Source organism: Coffea eugenioides, chromosome 5 (assembly GCF_003713205.1).
Source record: "Coffea eugenioides isolate CCC68of chromosome 5, Ceug_1.0, whole genome shotgun sequence".
Lineage (NCBI taxonomy): Eukaryota > Viridiplantae > Streptophyta > Magnoliopsida > Gentianales > Rubiaceae > Coffea > Coffea eugenioides.
In genome coordinates, this window is record NC_040039.1 from 4573569 (window position 1) to 4589913 (window position 16345).

General features: G+C 39.4%; 1 pseudogene; it reads left to right on the forward strand.

The window, feature by feature from the left end:
- The first annotated feature begins 8093 nt into the window (after positions 1-8093).
- Positions 8094-16046, forward strand: LOC113769974 (annotated as a pseudogene).
- Positions 16047-16345: the final 299 nt, after the last annotated feature.

Below are 16345 nucleotides of genomic sequence, written 5' to 3' on the forward strand. Positions count from 1 at the left end.
CCTGAATAACATCCACCATACTCATGGTTAACTAAGTACTATGGCTGATATCAAAGCACGTACATAAATAAGATAATATCACATTTGTGAAACACTATAGCTGGGCCTTGCTTAAAAGAAGTAATAACAACCAGGAATTGCCGAGAATCCAGCCAAGCAAACTTATTGAAATGTTTGACAGCAATTTAAGAGCCGTCATCTTCAAGCTGCCCTTTGTAGACAAACATCGGGAGCTTTATCTCCATGTTCTGATACAATGTATTCAACTGAGAATCCTGTAGTCGCCACCTTCAGCTCATGTAAACTGCATTCTTTAAATGATGGCAGTTTCATAGTCTCATTTTCTTCACATTGCTCTAAAACCCCAGAAGAAAAAAATCAGAAAAGGGAAACAAATATTACATTTTTATACATTTAACAGAGTTTTAAGAATTACCAAAATCAGAGGAATAAGCAATGTTGGATTTGAGGTTAGAAGGCCACCAGCAAAAGTCTAATTTAGAGCAGTGAGCTCCCACTGGAATGAAGACGAATAATACTGAAAAATGAATCTGGCAATCAGGTCAAGAAAACAGACATAAAGAAATATCACAAATGGATAGAACTAAATCATAGGGACATAAAATGTAACACAAAAATTTTCACCGAGCAAGTCAATTCAAGAACCATTGCAGCAAAAAACTTGTAAAAAAAATGTGCAAAGAAGTCACATACGATCAAAACACAAGGACAAAACACGAAATGCAAAGGACAAGGGTTAATCCAAAAAAAAAAGCAAAAAATATTATGCTTCTGCAGAAATCTTGCAGAGGCTACTTCAGAACTTCAAGGAACAAGCAAGGAAAGAGCAGAAAATCATCACCTATTCCATTCCGCCAGATTGTGTGCCCATATGTCTTTTTCACAAGTCAGTTGAGCAAGTTCTTTCTGTTGAGTAAAAGTAAGGTAAATAAATTACACGGACAATCTGTTCCACAATCAAAATAGGCAAACTACAGCTAAATGGTCATTCATAGCCACATAACCTTTGAAATCCTTATTGAATTGTATGTGCATAAATTACAAGTAAATCATGACGAATTCATGCTTGAAATCATGAACCATCACCACAGAAAGTAAAAATAATAATGAAGCAAAAACCTGAGAATAAAAACGTATTTGAAGGAAAGCACGGGAAAAATATATTTCAGAGAAAATACTAATTCGGCAACTTCTAAGGTAGAGATGATACCAGAAAGAGGCATGTCACATCAGGAAATGCACATTTTACATGGCCACAGATGCAGCTTCTCCAACCCAATAAGCCGTAACAATCGTAAACCTGATTCCAGTTGGTCTAATAAAATCAGGAGCACGTATAACATAGCACAACAATTCCTTTCCATCAAGAGCATCAGCAACCCGAAGGTTTAGGCTAACGCCCTGCTACACTGACAAAGTATAGCCCAAATGTGTAACAGAATTGAAAAGTTGATAATGCAACAGTAAGTATCCAAATTCGGTTTTAAAAAAAATTTATGCTGGCAACAGATAAGGCAATTAGGTGCGGTGGCTTAACGACAAAAGGCAATTAATATATAATTTTTAGAGTCAAAACAAAAAAATAATACATAACCTCACACCGATCCCAAGAAGCAAAGCTCTAACTGAAGCGGTACGTATAAATAGCAACATAGCAACTCTAGGCTAAAAAGCACAGAGCAAAACAACAACACAGCACAAAACAACTTCAATATCTCGAGGCAGACGCCAAAGGGTTTTTTTAAGAACCACAGAAGCAAAGCAAGCATAAAGAGATGCTTAACGCATAATAAGTTCAAAAAGTTACAACTTACTATGCAATAAAGGAAGGCAATATTTACCTCAGCTCTATATCTCAAGCTCTCCACAGCATTCTTAGTGAGCAATGGAAATGGAGCTATAAAATTGGAGTCCACGTTATCACTTTCACCGATGAAGGATTTAATACCTTCAAACATGTCATTCTCCTCAGAGGACACCTACTCAAGATCAAGTAAGAGGGCGATAAGAAACATATAAGAAAATGATCAAAATAATTTTAAATGCATTACCATAATCACTTTAATCATATTAGGGGAGACATTATTCATGTGCTAACATATATTAGGAATTCTGATATAAAAAAGAACAGCAAAAAATAGGGGCAAAACCTATAGCACAATCTAATATTTGAAATAAAAAACAAAAGGCGTATTTCAATATGCAATAAACACAAAGAAAAAACTGAAAACCAAAACCATGATTACGAAGGATGACAGAACTTCTACAACATGGATATATATGAGCCAATAATTTACTGAAGATTCTAGTCAATATTCAAGCAATCCTACTGTTCATCAATTCTGCTTGCAAAAAAATGAAGATCAACCAAATTCAATCTGGAAGTCAGGGTATAAATTCAGTTACAAAAGTAATTCCAATTTAGTCTTTAGAAAATTACCAGAGAGACAGATGCACCAGTGTTATACGCTCTTCCAGTACAACCAATTCGATGTACATACCCCGCAGCACTTTGAAGCATCTCAAAATTTATGACCTGCAAGAAAGAAAAGAATCAATACAAGTCAATTATCAAACTAACAACCTCATCAGCCACAAACACGTAGATGATACGCAAAGCAATTCCTGTATGGAAGAAAGCTCAAGGATAAGATAAACAACATACATGGAAAAGCTCAAAATTTTCACTCAATATAGTAACATACTAATTACTAATCGTGCAACCATCCACTTTGATTGTAATAAGAAGATTAAGTAGATATATGCTGTCTGAGTATCTCCAAATATATAATAACCTATGCATAATGATACCTGCGCTTATCGAAAAAATTACACAGCAAAGTAAAGATATTGTAACAAAGAATAAGATACTGCAAGACGACGGCTAGAATGTGGTGCAAAAAATTTAAAAAAAAAAATCAAGTGTCAAGAAAAAATGTATTTTAGAAAAGCAGCCAACCGTGTGAACATTACAACACCAAACTCTGCATCAAAGGCTAAGCCCCAAAACAGCACAAATGCAGCCTAAGCGTTACAGACGCGCAAGAGTCCAGAGCATCAAATAGCAGATGCGAACAAGGGAGAGAGAGACACAGAAAAGCCTTTAAAAGATAATAAGAGTCCCATTTTTTTGGACACCGAAGGCATAGAGTTTTCCAATAACACAGGCGAAACAGCAGATTAATTGACAACATTCTAGATTAGAATCAAAGCCAATTTTAATTTGATATGAAGTGGGAATACCTGCTCCTAGGATTTTCTACCTTTTTTATTTTGAACTATATTTCTCTTTTAAATAATGATAAAATTTGGGTAATCATTTGCAACCCCAAAAAAAATGGCGTGATTTATTAGCTCAATGGATCCACCAACTCTATAAGCAGTCATACGAAAATCTTCTCTTCCATTAAGTTCGTAAATAACAAAATTACCTCGGTTTCGACCCACAAACTCCTAACCTCTTGTAATTAATCACATTGCTAACCATAGCCATTTTTCTTTCAAACAAAATTCATCAGAATTCTGAAGTCATTTTAACACCGTTTTTTTGAAGTTAAGAATTATCTCAACCCAAAAAAACAAAAAGAAAAAACTTTGGACCATTTTTTTATATTCTTTTTCATTAAGGTCACGTATTAGTAATAGAATTGTAATAACGTGAGCATAATAAAAGAACAAAATCAAAATTATAAGTCAAGAGCAGCTGAAAACAGTAAATTCAATCCCAAAAATAATAATAGTATACATTCCATATGACCAAATTAAAATTAAAATGACAGACTTTAGCTGCAGAAAATAACTATATAAACTAAAATCAAGTAAAAGTAATCAATCCCCACAAAATTTTTACCAAAAAAATAAAGGAAATACAGGCCAGACTATAAAGACAACCGGATTTCATCACTTATCAGGAAGTTTCATCACCCCATCAAGAACGTCGCCTATGGTTGGCACAGAACCGACTGCACTGACCCAACATCAATTCATTCCAGTATCATGTTTCTGTGGCTCAGGCCAGCATTGGATTTTATCTCCACTGGGAAAATTAAAAATCCAATCTCCAATCGCCACGTTTTAAACCATATTTGATCTTAAATTAATCAGGAAAACAGTAGTATTGGTTGAACATGCTAACAACCTCGGCTACTCCATGGAACACTTGCTATTATCCCATCCCTAAACGTTTCTACCTTCAAAATCTCCATTTTTCGAGCAATGCTTATTCCCTCTATTCCCCAGAAACGTTATTCACCAGGACCCCTCTGACACTTACAGCAACAAATAGTTGCAGCAAAGAACAGGAAATGAGAAAAAGCCCAAAAAACCCCCAGTACCCGTGTCAGAAAAAACCTCATTTTCACAAAGTTTTTACTCTTCCATTGAAACTCAGAGAACCCAGAAAAGAGAATATCTAGAAACAGCATATAGTGATTTAGAGATCCACTCGGGTATTTTTACAAACATGTGGTGGGTAGATTTGAAAGCTGCATTAGGGCAGAGAATTAACATGGAGGGTATTGCTTCTTCTGTTGGGATTGTGGCTAAAGATAAGCATTTGAAGAAGAAGAAGAAGACAACTTAGAGCTATAAGTAGTAATTGGAGAAGTAAAACGGTTCAAGTGGTCGGGTTGGTTATAAGAATCGGACCTTTTCTTGGGCAGCGAGGGCGAGTTTGTCGGAAGCGTCGGAAAGGGAGGCATCGAGGGACTGAAGGTCGGCGATGATGGCGTCCTTCTCGGTGAGCTTGTGACGGAGAACAGACACCTCTGGTTCGAGGAAAAATAGCAACTCTAGGCTAAAAAATGCAGAGAGAGGCACAACGAAGCACGATCCAAACGGCGGAGGAGGAGGTGATCCGAACGGGTGGCAAGATCGAACCTTTCCCGAGAGCAAAACAAGAGCCAGTTGAAAAAAGAAATAAAGAAAAAAAAAGGAAGCTAACAGAGAAGACCGCACCTCAACGTAACAAACTTACAACGGAGGAGGAGGAGGAAAATCGAACGCACCGCAGCTGATCTGGACGACTGAGACCCAGTGAAACGCGAGGGACAGAGGTTCGATGGTCCTTGCGCGTCTGGAGAAGGGGAACAAAGAACAAAAACATCAGTTCCAGGCTAAAGATTCATGCAGAAAGCTAATGGGAAAAATTGCACCTCACCGGAAAAGAAGAAAAGGAAGAAGAAGAAAACTCACAACGGAAGAAGAGGAGGAGAGCCAAATGCCTGGAACACAGCAACCCAAAGAACGCGAGAGACCGAGGCTCGCTGATACCTGCGTGGTTAGAAGATAACCGGTTAGCTCAACAGGCTCTCGTACCAAGGCTCAGAATAGTCGGATAAGCAACAGAGCAACATTGCCCAAAGAAAGAGAGAGAGAGAAGACAGTGGGAAGAAGAGGCAGACAACGCAGCAGGAGGCACATGGGGTTTCGGCAGAGGAGAAGAGGCGCGCGATGCGCGAAGAAAACAACGTCTCAATCACATGCGCGGCACGTGAGAGGACGACGAAAAACTCCAGGTCATCAGAGCTCTTCGCTCTTTATCTACTTATGTTGATATGTTGAAAAAGTCTACTGCTACTTGTGGCGGCTCCTGTGTAGAAAACGAAGACTCCCCAGGCTTGCTTTCTTTCTCAGCAATTACCGAAATGGGCCCAAGTTTTTCCGTTGCCAACAATGCTCCTGGGGTAAGCTCTGTGACTTGGACTCCTTTCCTATTAAATTGACACTTATTATTATATTTTCGTTCTACTCCCTAAAATAAATATAAAATATTAAAAGTGAGTAGAATCTAACAATTAATTCACATTGGGTCAGGTAATAAAAAAATTAATTATAAAATAAATGATAAAATTACAATCTATCATCATTGGATTGATAAGGAAAGGGAAGTAGGCTTAAACAACTGACTCCCCGTATTCCTTTTGTTTTTCCTTTCCGTCAAGTTTAGACACTCATTCTGTACACTTGAATAAGTAATCATCTGCCATTCCTGGAAAGTTTTTGAGGAAGGTCAATGCAAGGGGAATCTTTCTGTAATTTTCAGCCATCATGATCCTTAACCTCAGTCTGTGTTCGAAACCTTATGAACAAGAAGTACAATTGCGAATAAAGAGATTGAAACGACTAAAACAAATAGAACAAGTCAACATGACTATTACAAGTTCTTCAATTACTGAGCTGATTTAGTCAAAAGCTGGAAAAACCAATGTCTAAAGCCATTATGTTTCTTATTGGGTGTTAGGCTGCTAGATTATTCTTGAACAGGAATAGGGTGCGTTCGAGTCGAGTCGAGTTCGAGCACTATTCGAGGTAAAATAATTAAGCTCGAGATTGAGCTCGAGTTCGTCGAACTTTTAAAATTCAAGCTCGAACTCGAACTCGACGTCAATTTACATTATTCGAACTCGAGCTCGAGTTTAATTAAATCTAATCAATTCAAATCAAGCTCAATCGAGTTTATTCGAGTTCAATCCAGCCTAATCAAACTCACGTAATAAAAATTAATATTTTACATATAATTTTAAATAAAAGATATTATTGACATTTTATAATAATAAAAATTAAAATATATATTATAAAAACCTCGATTAGACTCGAATGCAAAATATTAAAACTTGAACTCGGCTCGCTGCTTCTATCAAGTAACTCGAACTCAGTCAAATTGAGCTCGAGCCGAGCTGCTGACCGAGTTGCTTGCGAGCCGAGTCAAGCTACCCGGTCTAGCATCAACCCTAAACAGGAACGGAAAACAGAGAGGATAAATTTAAAACATTGAATGTGTCTAGCGAGACCACAGTCAATGGCATACGCGTTTCGGTTGCCTTTTATCCGTGCACCACGCGATATCTTGAGCTGGTTTTCAGTAGGCTGCCTTTTTAGAAAATATCTTGTGGAAAACATGAAGCTTCAGATGGATCCTACACGAGTTGACCATCATGTCTGCAGAAAAGATTTGCCCAACAAATCAAAAAGTAAACTTGCTAGATCTGCCTGCAGGAAACTTCTGAACAGTTGTGGTCTAATCCCTTGTTCACATCCAACCAATGACGGGTCAAGATTTTAAGTCTTTTTCTGTGTTTGTGGTTGGTCGGGGGTTGTTGTTGTTGTCACACATATAATCATTATTAATATCATTATTATATAAAAAGTACGGTGAATTTTGATATTTTCATTTAAAATGTAAGTGTAAGCATTGTTATAATTTTAGTTTTTGTTATTTCAATTATACCTTTATTAATTGATTATTGAAGTTTCATATTATGTTCTTTTTAATTTATTATCATGTTTAAAATTTATTATATCATATTTATTGATTTAGAAAAAAAATAATGTTTCATTATTTTCATCATCATCAAGGCAAGTGCAAAGCTAGTGCCAATATTAATGTATGAGAATATTATATTTTATGATATTATAATCACATGCAGAGCACATTATCTATTACTAGTAAAACAATATTATAGTAAATAAAGTGTAATAAATTTAAAACGAAAGTTGTACGATAACTAACAATAAGATGTTTTTAGTTGTAAAAGACAAGATATCAAATTTGGACTCTCCAATCATTTTATTTCCTAGCAACGCAAATACATCAATTATTGAATTAAAATCATTTGTTTGAATTATTCCTTTCTCAATATCATATGATCAATTATAAGCAAGTACATTAAAAATTTTTACATTTTGTGTTTGTTTTTAACTAATACTCTTGATCTTACATTTTGGGGTTAGTTTTCTAACTTTCTTTTTTAATTCAAATCAATCTTACATTAGGGGTTGGTTTATCATAAATTTACATAAAGACAAATTAGTTGCTATTTAAAAGCTATACTAGCTAGCTACTAATGATTGTTTGCTCTTATCAATGTTATAATAATCCTAAGTAAATGTAATTAAAAGTTAGATTGTCATATAATACTTAACTTGAAGGGAATAAAAATAACTTGAGTTTAATTAAAAGTTTGATTATCATAGAATACTACTTTTTATAATGAAAGCTTGAAGGGAACAAAAATATAACTCCGATTATCCTTTCGTCAGTCTCTGCACCGAAGGCTATATTTCCAAAAAGGGGCTCTCTTATTCCTAGGACCTTAATCCCTCTCCTCCAGCTATCCAAGAACTGCTGAAAATGTTTCCAAAATGTTGGAATTTTATAATTATTTCCGTTCTTCTTTCTCTTCAGTTAGTAGATGGACAGCCTTTTGATTATCCTACTGCAAATTTGTCTACTACGTGGATCAATAGTGTCTCAGCTAACCATTCTGTTGATTTTACAGATGGCTCAAAGGTGAGAGCCATTCTGCTCAGAGGAACATTTGGGCCTAGATATGCTTGTGGATTCTTTTGCAATGGCACATGTGATAGCTATATGTTTGCAATCTTTATTGTTCAGACTAACAGTGTTTCATACATTGTCATGCCAAGCTCAGGATTTCCACAAGTTGTCTGGTCGGCTAATCGAAATAATCCTGTCAAAATCAATGCAACCCTGCAACTTACATCAGGAGGAGATTTGGTTTTACGGGATGCTGATGGGGCTTCAGTTTGGTCTACAAACACGACAGGAAGATCCGTCGTAGGTTTAAACTTGACCGAGGAAGGAAACCTGGTTCTCTTTGATATGAATAACTTGGTGGTCTGGCAATCTTTTGATCATCCTACTGATGCTTTGGTTCCAGGGCAAAAATTGGTATCTGGGCAGAAGTTGACGGCTAGTGTTTCAATTACCAACTCAACTGAAGGAGGTTTGTTTTTTGTTTTTGTTAACAACGAAGGTTTGTTTGCTTCTGTAAAAGCAAATCCTCCACAAATTTATTATCAACAGTTAGTTGATAATACAAAGGCAAATAAAGAAGCAAGCTATGCCAAGTTCCAAAACGGAAGCTTAGCCTTGTATATACATTCTTCTGAACCAAGGGATCCGGATTCAGTGATTGCCCTGCCTCAGATTTCCTCAGCTCAGTACATGAAATTGGGGTCCGATGGGCATTTGAGACTATATGAGTGGGCAGACGGGTGGAAAGAGGTGTTTGATATTCTTACTGGTTATCTTGGTGATTGCAATTACCCCACGGTTTGTGGAGAAAATGGCATCTGCTCGAATGGGCAGTGCAGTTGTCCAAGATCAGTCAATGCTTCAATGAACTATTTTACACAAATAAATGGAAGGCAGCCAAATCTTGGCTGTTCTGAGATCACTCCTTTGAATTGCAATGCTTCACGATATCATAATTTTCTTGAGCTAAAAGATATGACTTACTTCACATTGAATGCAGATATTACTAGTACCAATATGGATAGCTGTAAGCAAGCATGTCTAGGTAACTGTTCGTGTAAAGCAGCTATATTCCGTTATGGTTCAAATTCTTCTAATGGGGATTGCTATTTACCTGCCCAGATCTTTTCATTGATGAACAATGAGCAGGACAAGACTCATTATAATTCATCTGTGTTCATGAAGGTGCAGATCACACCAAATGCATCAGCTCCTGCAAAAACTTCTCCTAAAGGTACTCCAGCTCTTGTCATAAATGGATATGCTATTGCAGCTTTCATTTTATTGGCCGTCCTCATTGGTTTGACAATCTGTATAATCCGAAAGAAAAGATTAGCCAGGGAGGTTGAGGAGGGCGACTTAGACAATGTACCGGGAATGCCAACTAGATTTCCATTTGAAGATTTAAAAATTGCAACAGCAAATTTTAGTAAGAAACTTGGGCAGGGAGGATTTGGCTCAGTTTTTGAAGGTTCGCTTAGAGATGGCACTAAGGTTGCAGTAAAATGTCTTGATGGAATTGGTCAAGTGAAGAAATCATTTTTGGCTGAGGTGGAAAGTATTGGTAGCATTCATCATGTTAACTTGGTAAGATTGGTAGGTTTTTGTGCAGAAAAATCTCACCGACTTTTAGTTTATGAATTCATGAGTAATGGATCTCTAGAGAAGTGGATCTATAGACAAGGCCAAGAAATTGTCCTTGACTGGAAATGCAGGAGGAAAATAGTACTTGATATAGCCAAGGGGTTAACTTATCTCCATGAAGATTGTAGACAGAAAATTATTCATTTGGATATAAAGCCCCAAAACATTCTTTTGGATGATAAGTTCAATGCTAAGCTATCTGACTTTGGGCTCTCCAAGTTAATTGATAGAGACCAAAGCCAAGTTGTTACCACTATGAGAGGTACTCCTGGCTATCTGGCTCCAGAGTGGCTCTCTGCAGTTATTACAGAGAAAGTAGATGTCTATAGCTTTGGAGCTGTTGTGGTTAGCTTCCTGAGCAGGGTAAGGTTAAGAGAAGACAGAGGAGAAATAGAACAGATCTGATCCGAGAGGGAAGAAGAGTGAGAGAGAGAGAGAAAGAATGTAATCTGAAATAGAATAAGAATGAATTGATCTTCCAAAAACTGATTAAACCGATACATCCTTCAGTTATTTATACAAGATTGTGCTCATGTGTATGCAGACGTCCAGCTAACAGAAAAGATCCCTTTCTAACTAACTCCTCCAGCTAGGATGCCAACCTGGCCCAACTGACGAATGACCTGCTTGGATTTTGCCAGGACACAACATTGCTTCCCCCTTCAAACAATCCTAGTCCCTAGGATTCAATTCTGGAAATTGCTAGGATTCAATTCTGGAAATTACACTCGGACAAAAGACCAATCTTCCCAAGTGGAGTCATCCCTATTCAAGTTCTCCCATTCAATCAACACTTGTTCAACCTCTTGGCCCTTCCTGTAAATGACTCTCCTGTCCAGAATGGCCTTGGGAGCCACCTTGAACTCTCCTTCTGCAGTTGCTTCAGGAGGTGTAGGGTGAATTTGGCCCCCATTGGCAGACTTCTTAAGAAGGGAAACGTGAAACACAGGGTGCACTGAACATCCATCCGGTAGCTTCAATTTATAGGCCACTGATCCCACCTTCTGCTCAACCTGGTATGGTCCATAGTACCTGGCAGACAACTTAAGGTTCCTTCTTAAAGCCACAGAAGATTGTCTGTACGGTTGTAGCTTTAGGTACACCCAGTCTCCCTCCTCAAAATTCCTATCTGTCCTACCCTTATCAGCCAGTTGTTTCATTCTATTCTGTGCCTGCAACAAGTTGTCCTTGAGTAAAGTATTCCAGTTCACTCTTTCATTAGACCAATCCTCCACTGCCGCAACTAGTGTCTGCGTAGGTGATAAGGTGAGTTGTGAAGGTCTGTATCCATAGAGGGCCTGAAAAGGAGTCATGGTCAGACTAGTGTGGTAGTTGGTGTTGTACCACCATTCAGCTGTAGGCAGCCACCTCTTCCATTTGCCTGGTTGTTGCATGCACATACTCCTAAGGTAAGTCTCCACGCATCTGTTGACTCTCTCTGTCTGTCCATCTGATTGAGGATGGTATGCAGAAGAGAAGCTGAGTTTAGTGCCTAGCAGTTTGAAAAGCTCCTGCCAGAAAATGCTGGTAAAAACCTTGTCCCTATCAGACACAATGCAAGAAGGCAGTCCATGGAGCTTGAAGATTTGATCAAAAAAAACTTCTGCAATGCCCTTAGCAGTGTAATGAGAGGTTATAGGGATGAAGTGGGCATACTTAGTGAGCCTGTCTACTACCACATAGATGGCATCACTGCCCAAGGACTTAGGCAATCCTTCTATGAAGTCCATTGAGATTTGTTGCCAGGCTTGATCCGGAATAGCTAAGGGCTGTAGCAGTCCTGGGTATGGACAATTTTCAGGCTTGCTCCTGCTGCAAATATCACACCCCTGTACAAAAACCTCTATATCCTTCCTCATGTTAGGCCAGTACAAGAAGGCCTTCATCCGCTGATAGGTTCCCTGGATCCCTGAGTGGCCACCCCAACAGGTATCATGAAAACACGAAATCAGATTCTGCCTGAGGTCAGATCCTGATCCCACCAAAACTCTGTCCTTATACCGTATGATTCCCTTCTGGTAAGTGTACTCAGGGTGTGAATTGGTACCAGTGGTCAAAGCTATCACCAGTTCCTTGATGCTGCCATCACCAACATAACTATCACCCACTAGAGAGAGCCACTGAGGTGCAACGGCTGACACAGCTTGCACTTCTGCCACCCCACTTTCGCTCCCTCCCTCCATCCCCTCTGTTCTCCTAGAGAGAGCATCAGCCACCACATTCTCCTTTCCCCTTTTATATTGAATTTCATAATCCATCCCCATCAGCTTGGCCAACCATTTTTGTTGTAATGGTGTAGTGATTTTCTGTTCAAGCAAGTACTTCAAACTCTCATGATCAGTTTTAATCACAAAGTGCCCTCCTAGCAGATAATGTTTCCATTTTTGAACTGCAGTCATTAAGGACAGCAACTCCTTCTCATATATGGATAAGGCCTGGTTCCTTCTACCCAATACCTGGCTCATGTAGGCTATGGCCCTTCCTTGCTGCATCAGAACAGCTCCAATGGCTGCTTGGCTGGCATCAGTTTCCAAAACAAATGACTTAGTAAAGTCTGGTAGAGCCAAGACTGGTGTAGTACTCATTGCTACTTTCAACTTCTGGAAAGCTTGTTCCGCTTCCTTACTCCAAGTGAACTGCCCCTTTTTAAGCAGCTCGGTCAGAGGCCTGGCCATCACCCCGTAACTTTTCACAAATCTCCTGTAGTAGCCTGTCAACCCCAAGAAGCCCCTGAGAGCCTTAACATCGGTAGGAGTAGGCCAAGATAGCATAGCTTCAACCTTTGAGGGATCAGCCTTCACACCTGTCTCAGTGACTATGTGGCCTAAATACTCTACTTGATTCTGACCAAATGTGCATTTGGACAATTTAGCATAGAGGGAGTGTGTTCTGAGGGTGTCTAATACCAAAGTTAGGTGATGTAAATGGGTCGGAAGGTCAGGGCTGTAAATCAGGATGTCGTCAAAGAATACAAGGACAAATTTCCTGATATAAGGTTCAAATACAGAATTCATTAAAGCTTGGAAGGTTGCAGGTGCGTTTGTTAAACCGAAAGGCATGACAAGAAACTCATATAAACCAGAATGTGTTCTAAAAGCTGTTTTTGGAATGTCATCAGGAGCCATACGAATCTGGTGGTAACCTGATCTGAGGTCTATTTTGGAAAAAATTTTAGCTCCATGTAATTCATCAAGGAGGTCATCTATGATGGGAATGGGAAATTTATCTTTGATGGTCAGGTTGTTCAATTGTCTGTAATCAATGCAAAGTCTCCAACTGCCATCTTTCCTTTTAACCAAAAGAGCTGGAGAGGCAAAGGGACTATGACTTCTCTGAATGATACCAGAGGTTAACATTTCCTTGACTTGTTTTTCTATCTCTGTCTTTTGTGAATGGGGGTGCCTATAGGGAGCAATTTTGAAGGGCCTAGCTTCAGCTTTAAGGGGTATTTTATGGTCATGCGATCTGGATGGGGGCAAGTTTATAGGATCAGAGAAAATGTCCTCATATGCAGCCAGTAATTCAGTAAGAGAGTTAGGCACACTAGTCACCTGACAGTTGTGAACCTTCACCATGCAGGATTGTTGCAGAGCTTTCCTGACCCTGTGTCTGATGTCCTTGCCCGCAGCTTCTCCTTTCCTAAGCTTCACCTGTGCGGTCTCAGAGTCCCCTTTCAATAGGACCTGTTCTCCCTCCTTGTCAAAGGTTATCTGTAAAGCTTTGAAATCAAATGTGAGGGGACTGTATTTCCTCATCCAATCAACTCCAATTATCATGTCATAAGGTTCAAGATCCAAAACAAATACATCATGCTCAAATTGGTGGCCCTGGACCTCCCACTTCATCTGAGGCACCCATTGATCGCAATGCAAAACCTTACCATCTGCAATTTTAACTTTGAAGGGTCTGTGTTTCCTGATTTGCTCAGGATATAATTGCGCAACAGCAGGTCGGATAAAGCAGTTAGTACTCCCACCATCCACTAAAACTGATAGCTGCTGGTTACCATACAGGCCTTGCATTTTGATGGTGCTAGAAGACAACTCACCTGAGACTGAGTGTAGAGCCAGTACCACTGCTTGTTCTGCACTGGTACCCCTATACTCTATGACCTCCTCCTCCTCTCCCTTGTCTGATTCCTCGTCATCCACCAACAACATGTGGAGTTCCTTGTTCTTACAAATGTGTCCAGGGGTGAACTTATCCCCACATTTAAAACACAAACGGTTGTCCTTCCTGTACTGAAACTCTGAGGGCGAGATTTTCTTAAAGACAGGTTGGGGGTCACTACTTTTCTTAATTTCTTCACTATTGTTTGGTTGCATCCTTCTGTTCCCATTGGCGCCAATTTGTCCTCCATTGAAACTAGATGGCAGCGGGCTCCTGTAAGTTGCTCTACTGTTTTTGGAGAGTGCTTCCAAGAGATTTTCCTGCCACCTAGCCTTCTCAAAAGCTAGCTGAAGAGAGTCTGGTTTGTGCATTTTCACAGCAGACTTGATTTCATTCTTCAATCCACTCAAGAAGCAAGAAACGTAATAGGATTCTGACAGATTGGGAACCTTGGCCATTACCAATGCTCTCAGTTCCTCAAATTTTTCCTGGTAAGCTAATACAGATGAGGTTTGTTGCAGCTTGTTGAACTCCTCAATGGCATCATCCTCCCTCAGTTCTCTGAATCTTCTACAGAGTTCCTCCTTGAATTCGTTCCAACCGACTCCTACCTTGTCTCTTTTGAAGTTCTGGTACCATAGATCAGCTCGCCCTTCCAAGTGCAGTTCTGCCATATCTACCTGGTTCTCTTCCGTGATCCTGCAAAGATGGAAGAATTTCTCGCACTTCCTCACCCAATCCCTGGGGTTGCTCCCATTAAATTGAGGAAATTCCAGCTTAGGAATTGCCACTGTATAGTGATTCCTTGTTGATACTCCACCTCCAATTCCCCCTTCCACCGTTCTTCCAGCTTGAGCCCCACTGTTATGGTTAGGGCTCCCTAGGATCCCCCTATCACCATGCACACTTCTCGCAAATGCACTGAACTGGTTATGCATATCAGTCATGAATGTCTTCATTTCCAGTCGATTGGATTCTAATAGAGCCTTCACATCTTGGAAGGTATCTTCCACCTTTTCCTCCAATGCCGCCGTAGAATCCAAAACAGTCTGGATTCGTGCTTCTTGTTTCCGCAGCTGTTCTTCGAAACTCTTCATCCTCGTTCCTTCGGCCATGGCTTGTGGTAGCTGATAGTCCAAGGACCACCAGCTCTGATACCACTGTTGTGGTTAGCTTCCTGAGCAGGGTAAGGTTAAGAGAAGACAGAGGAGAAATAGAACAGATCTGATCCGAGAGGGAAGAAGAGTGAGAGAGAGAGAGAAAGAATGTAATCTGAAATAGAATAAGAATGAATTGATCTTCCAAAAACTGATTAAACCGATACATCCTTCAGTTATTTATACAAGATTGTGCTCATGTGTATGCAGACGTCCAGCTAACAGAAAAGATCCCTTTCTAACTAACTCCTCCAGCTAGGATGCCAACCTGGCCCAACTGACGAATGACCTGCTTGGATTTTGCCAGGACACAACATTGTGGTACTGGAAATCTTGTGTGGAAGGAAAATTGTCGATAGATCTGAGCCAGGAGGAACGAATGCATTTGCTTAGTCTTTTTCAAGCAGAAAGCAGAAGAAGGAAATTGGTGGATATGATTGATCAATATAGTGAAGATATGCAGTCTAATAGAGAAGATGTTGTGAAGATGATGCAAGTTTGCAGCTTGGTGTCTGCAGAGTGACCATGCTAGTAGACCTGCAATGTCAGTGGTGGTCAAGGTCTTGGAGGGTGTTATGGATACTGAAACAAATCTGGATTATGGCTTTAAAAGACCAAGCATCTCCTCCACGAGCAAATCACAAGTTGGCTCAGAAGAAGTCACTGCTTTAATTCCATCTGTTCTCTCTGGACCAAGATGATCCTAATTGCTCTTAGATTAGGCCCTTCTCTTAGGTTCCATATTTGTATGACTATTTCTTTTAGGAAGAAAATGTACCATAGTCTTCTTTTCTTGATGATATTATTAACTGTTTGGATCAAATTCCTTTTTTTTTTCCAGGTGCTACTTATTATGTAATGAGGGCAATGCCTCTATTAGGTTTTTTTTTTTTTTTTTTTTTTGGCAGATAAAATTCAAAATTTTTTAGCGAAGAATGCCAAGGAACTTGACTGGTGCATAACTGGCTAGCTCTGATGGTATCAAGTGGCTTAGTAAGTAACAGAAATAAATTCTTGAATAATAAGGTTTAATGGGATCTCTCAAATGAGATTTGATCCATTCTAGGTGTTGAGGCAGTAGATTACTGCTACTCAGAGACAACTTGGAAGTCGCAACAAAATTAAGTTTCTTGAC